This window comes from Mizuhopecten yessoensis, unplaced genomic scaffold (assembly GCF_002113885.1).
Source record: "Mizuhopecten yessoensis strain PY_sf001 unplaced genomic scaffold, ASM211388v2 scaffold1225, whole genome shotgun sequence".
Classification (NCBI taxonomy): domain Eukaryota; kingdom Metazoa; phylum Mollusca; class Bivalvia; order Pectinida; family Pectinidae; genus Mizuhopecten; species Mizuhopecten yessoensis.
This window is the reverse complement of record NW_018403940.1, coordinates 221,413-227,821: the sequence shown is the minus strand read 5'-3', so window position 1 is coordinate 227,821 and position 6,409 is coordinate 221,413.

Here is a 6,409-nt window from a genome sequence, read left to right as displayed (position 1 = left end):
TGTAATAAGAAGTGAAAAGTGATTATGTACTGTGTTAGTCTATAAAACTTATTGAAAAAAGAAAATGTGTTCGATTCTCTGACGACACGGGGTAAAACTGTTTATGTGAAGTAAGATTGATGACACGGGGTAAAACTGTGTAAATAAAGTAAGATTGGTGACACGGGGTAAAACTGTTTATATAAAGTAAGATTGACGACACGGGGTAAAACTGTGTATATCAAGAAAGATTGATGACACGGGGAAGAACTGTTTATATAAAGTAAGATTGATGACACGGGGTGAAACCGTTTTTACAAAGTAAGATTGATAACGCGGGGTAAAATTGTGTATATAAAGTAAGATTGACGACACGGGGTAAAACTGTGTATATAAAGTAAGATTGATGACAAGGGGTAAAACTGTTTATGTAAAGTAAGATTGACGACACGGGATAAAACTGTGTATATCAAGAAAGATTGATGACACGGGCAAAAACTGTTTATATAAAGTAAGATTGATGACACGGGGTGAAACTGTTTATACAAAGTTAGATTGATAACGCGGGGTAAAACTGTGTATATAAAGTAAGATTGACGACACGGGGTAATGCTGTGTATATAAAGTATGATTGACGACACGGGATAAAACTGTGTATATGAAGTAAGATTGACGAAACGGGGTATTACCGTGTATATAAAGTAACATTGACGACACGGGGTATTACGGTGTATATAAAGTAACATTGACGACACGGGGTAATACTGTGTATATAAAGTAAGATTGACGAAACGGGGTATTACTGTGTATATAAAGTAAGATTGACGACACGGGGTAAAACTGTTTATATAATGTAAGATTGATGACACGGGCTTATACTGTGTATATAAAGTAAGATTGACGACACGGGGTAAAACTGTGTTTATAAAGTAAGATTGACGACACGGGGTAATACTGTGTATATAAAGTAAGATTGACGACACGGGGTAATACTGTGTATATAAAGTAAGATTGATGACATGGGGTAAAACTGTGTACATGTATATAAAGTAAGATTGTTTATTTTGGAGACGATCGTTCCTTCGATGTCTGATAGAATTTAACCCTGGTACTAATTCCATTTAAAAATGAGTGCTAAGTCATTGCCCAGTTCCTATAAACAATACGATTCTGCCAGCCGATATCCTGATAGTAGGATAATTTTTTAATGGTGACCAACAGCATTTTTAGAGAGTATGCAATTAAATTGTGAACCGCATTGAGACGACCTACGAACTAGACTGTGATAAAGCAGTATTATTATAATTCCTTTTTACATTTCATGTGGTTGACTTTGCTGGTGGACTAACAGTCAGCAAGGTTGGCCACTTAGTAGCTGGAATATATTTTGGCATGTATACATTTATATACTATAGTATTAAACATATCATGAGTCTCCAATAAAAGAAATGACCATACAGTGCAGTAAATTCTGTATTTGTTTGGCGGTTTTTAAAGACTATTATTACAATGTACTTTCTTACTTACCATTGGATTAATGTTCTTTCATTTCCGTATGGTTAAAGCGTAACATTTCTCAATGGTCAAACATATTACGTTTCAGTATAGCTAAAACAAATCCCGTCTATTGAAAACTCACAGCTACCAAAATGTATAACATTTCCGACCGGTTTCGGTGCGTTAAAGCTGCATCTTTTTCGTGTGACTAAAGCTGTTTAATGTCCGTCTGGCTTAAACTATTATTCTTTAACATAGGTATTCCAATGGTGTATACAATGTTTCCCTGTGAAGACTAGCTGTCCACGTCTGTGATTGTTCTCGTTAGTGTTTCTCGTGGTATCGTCGACACTACCCCGGTCCGCTCTTTGAGAACGTATCATACCCTGGATTCGACTTAGATACGTGAATGACGGCGATGAAGCAAGCTACACTTATCTATTCGGACCACTTGCTAATCATTAACCTCACTATTTTCAAGGTTCTTCGTGTAAAGCTTTCCTTTGTTGATACTTTTCCTAGTTTTATCGATTTTGAGTTTGAATAATGCGTTTCTACATGATTATACTGTCTCGATTTTGCATGGTTAAAACTATTATATTACGGCACAGAAAAATTCCACATTTGTGTATGGTTCGATTCCATCTTGTTAAAACTGACATGTTTCCGTAAGGTAAAAAAACAAACTACAATAGTTCCGCAGGTTAAAAACTACCACGTTTCAGTTAGGTTAAACGACAATAGTTCCGAAGGTTAAAAACTACCACGTTTCCGTAAGGTTAAAATTACAATAGGTTAAAAACTGCAATACTTCGACGGCAACTACCACATTTCCGTATGTTTAGCTACAATAGTTCCATATTTTTAAATCTACCACATTTCCGTTTAGTCAAAAACTATATATTAATTTCCATATGGTTAAAAAATACAACATTTCTGTATGGTAAAACACTACAACATTTCTGTATGGTAAAACACTACCACTTTTCTGTATGGTAAAACACGACCACATTTTTGTATGGTAAAGCACTACCACATTTCTGAATGGTAAAACACTACCACATTTCTGTATGGTAAAACACTACCACATTTCTGTATGGTAAAACACTACCATAATCCTGTATGGTAAAACACTACCACATTTCTGTATGGTAAAACACTACCAGATTTCTGTATGGTAAAACACTACCACATTTCCGTATGGTAAAACACTACCACATTTTTGTATGGTAAAACACTTCCACATTCCCGTATTGTAAAAACACTCCCACATTTCCGTATGGTAAAAATCACTACCATATTCCTGTATGGTAAAACACTACCACATTTTTGTATGGTAAAACACTTCCACATTCCCGTATTGTAAAAACACTACCACATTTCCGTATGGTAAAAACACTACCATATTCCTGTATGGTAAAACACTACCACATTTCTGTATGGTAAAACACTACCACATTTCCGTATGGTCAAACACTACCACATTTTGTATGGTAAAACACTAACACATTTCTGTATGGTAAAACACTACAACATTTCCGTATGGTAAAACTCTACCACATTTCCGTATGGTAAAAACACGACCATATTCCTGTATGGTAAAACACTACCTCATTTCTGTATGGTAAAACACTACCACTTTTCTGTATGGTAAAACACTACCACATGTCTGTATGGCAAAACACTACCACTTTTGTGTGTGGTAAAAAACTACCACGTTTCCGTAAGGTTAAAACTACAATAGTTCGTAGGTTAAAAACTACCACATTTCTGTATGGTAAAACACTACCACATTTCTGTATGGCAAAACACTACCACTTTTGTGTGTGGTAAAAAACTACCACGTTTCCGTAAGGTTAAAACTACAATAGTTCGTAGGTTAAAAACTACCACATTTCTGTATGGTAAAACACTACCACATTTCCGTAGGGTAAAACACTTCCACATTTTTGTATGGCAAAACACTTCCACATTTCCGTATGATAAAAACATTACCACATTTCCGTAAGGTAAAGCACTACAACATTTCTGTATGGCAAAACACTACCACTTTCCTGTGTGGTAAAAAACTACCACGTTTCCGTAAGGTTAAAACTACAATAGTTCGTAGGTTAAAAACTGCCACGTTTCCGTTAAATTAAAACGACAATATCCGTAGGTTAAAAACTACCACGTTTCTGTAAGGTAAAACGACAATAGTTCCTCAGGTTAAAAACTACCACGTTTCCGTAAGGTTAAAATTACAATAGTTCCGTAGGTTAAAAACTACCACGTTTCGGTAATTAAAACTGTAATCATTCCGTAGGTTAAAACTGTAATCATTCCGTAGGTTAAAAACTGCAATACTTCGACGGCAACTACCACATTTCCGTATGTTTAGCTACAATAGTTCCATATTTTTAAATCTACAACATTTCCGTTTAGTCAAAAGCTATATATTAATTTCCATATGGTTATAAAATACAACATTTCTGTATGGTAAAACACTACAACATTTCCGTATGGTAAAACACTACCACATTTCCGTATGGTAAAACACTACCACATTTCTGTATGGTAAAACACTTCCACATTTCTGTATGGTAAAACACTTCCACATTTCTGTATGGTAAAACCCTACCACATTTCTGTATGGTAAAACACTTCCACATTTCCGTATGGTAAAACACTACCACATTTCTGTATGGTAAGACACTACCACATTTCCGTATGGTAAAATACTACTACATTTCTGTATGGTAAAACACTTCCACATTTCTGTATGGTAAAACACTACCACATTTCCGTATGGTAAAACACTACCACATTTCCGTATGGTAAAACACTACCACATTTCTGTATGGTAAAACACTACCACTTTTCTGTATGGTAAAACACTACCACATTTCTGTATGGTTAAAGACTGTAACGTGAAACTGTTACATTTCCATAGAATTTAGTCTGATACACTTCAGAAGAAAATAACTAACATTTCCGTAACTTTAAGGCTGTTACCTTCCCATCTTGTTACAATTCTGTAGGATTAACAAATTGTAGTTCCCTTAAGTATGACATTTACAGAGTTAATCTTGTCGAGATTCCATTTTGCATCTGTGGACATCCATGTGAGAATGCCTTTCACTTTTTCTTTGAGTGTCAACTTTTTGGCAATGAAAGGCGTATTTTGTTTCAAAATTTGAATACCTTAGGTATAGATTTATATTTAGAGATTCTTTTGTTTGGCAATCCAGATCTTTTGGTAGACCTTAACTCTTACGTTTTTAGACATGTGCATCACTTCAACAAATCCAGCAAAAGATTTTGAACGGTGCTTTTTTAAAGTTGTGTATTTGTACCTGTGTGAATATCATGTATATATCTACTTCCTTTTTTTATTTAAACCTATTTTATTGTAATTTATATACAATGGGAGTTGGGCACAAGTTTCTACTTCATGTTTATGCCTATTATCATTGTTGACATGTAATTGTAAATGTATGACGGTAGGAGGCTGTGATAAGTTGTATTAACTTGTGCCAAATCCCTTGTTCAATTTTATTGGCAATAAATATGTTTAAAGTTTAAAAATCAACAAATATCTGTGTGGAATAAATTACTCATTCCACTTTGAATTTTTTAAATTTTTGTCAGTTTAACTCTGTTACATTTTCGTAGGGTTATTTTTGTTACATTTCCGTAGGGTTATTTTTGGTACATTTCCGTAGGGTTATTTTTGTTACGTGTCCGTAGGGTTATTTTTGGTACATTTCCGTAGGGTTATTTTTGGTACCTTTCCGTAGGGTTATTTTTATTACGTTTCCGTAGGGTTATTTTTGGTACATTTCCGTTGGGTTATTTTTATTACGTGTCCGTAGGGTTATTTTTGGTACTGTAAGTGTCCGTAGTGTTATTTTTGTAACGTTTCCGTAGGGTAATTTTTGGTACCTTTCCGTAGGGTTATTTTTATGACGTGTCCGTAAGGTTATTTTTGGTACATTTCTGTAGTGTTATTTTTGTTACGTGTCCGTAAGGTTATTTTTGGTACATTTCCGTAGGTTTTTTTTTATTACAGCTCCGTAGGGTTATTTTTGGTACATTTCCGTAGGGTTATTTTTGTTACGTGTCCGTAGGGTTATTTTTGTTACATTTCCGTAGGGTTATTTTTATTACATTTCCGTAGGGTTATTTTTATTACGTGTCAGTAGGTTTTATTTTGGTAAGTGTTCGTAGGGTTATTTTTAGTACGTGTCCGTAGGGTTATTTTTATTACGTTTCCGTAGGGTTATTTTTGTAACGTTTCCGTAGGGTTATTTTTGGTACGCGTCTGTAGGGTTATTTTTGGTACGCGTCCGTAGGGTTATTTTTGGTACGTGTCCGTAGTGTTATTTTTGTAACGTTTCCGTAGGATTATTTTTGGTACATTTCCGTGGGGTTATTTTTGTTACGTTTCCGTAGGGTTATTTTATTACGTGACCGTAGGGTTATTTTTGGTACATTTCCGTAGGGTTGTATTTGGTACGTGTCCGTAGTGTTATTTTTGGTATGTGTCCGTAGTGTTATTTTTGGTATGTGTCCATAGGGTTATTTTTGGTACGTGTCCGTAGGTTTTTTTTGTTACGTTTCCGTAGGGTTACATTTCGGAAGTGTTGAATATGATACATTTCCGTATGACCAAAATTGTTTCACTTCAATGGCGTTAAATATGTAACTTTTCCGTAGTGTTTAATCTGTGAACATTTCCGTAAGTCTGAAACGGTAATATTTTAGTAGGGTTCAAACAGATATATTTTCACAGGGTTGAATCTGTTACATATTTTCGTTAGTTGTATTTATTTTTAGATTTCTTAAGATTTAAATCAGTAACATTTCCGTATGGTTTTATCTGTGTATTTCGTAAGGTTTGGACCTGTATCACGTCGTAGGGCTTGATTTGTTACATCCCCGTAAGGTTTGG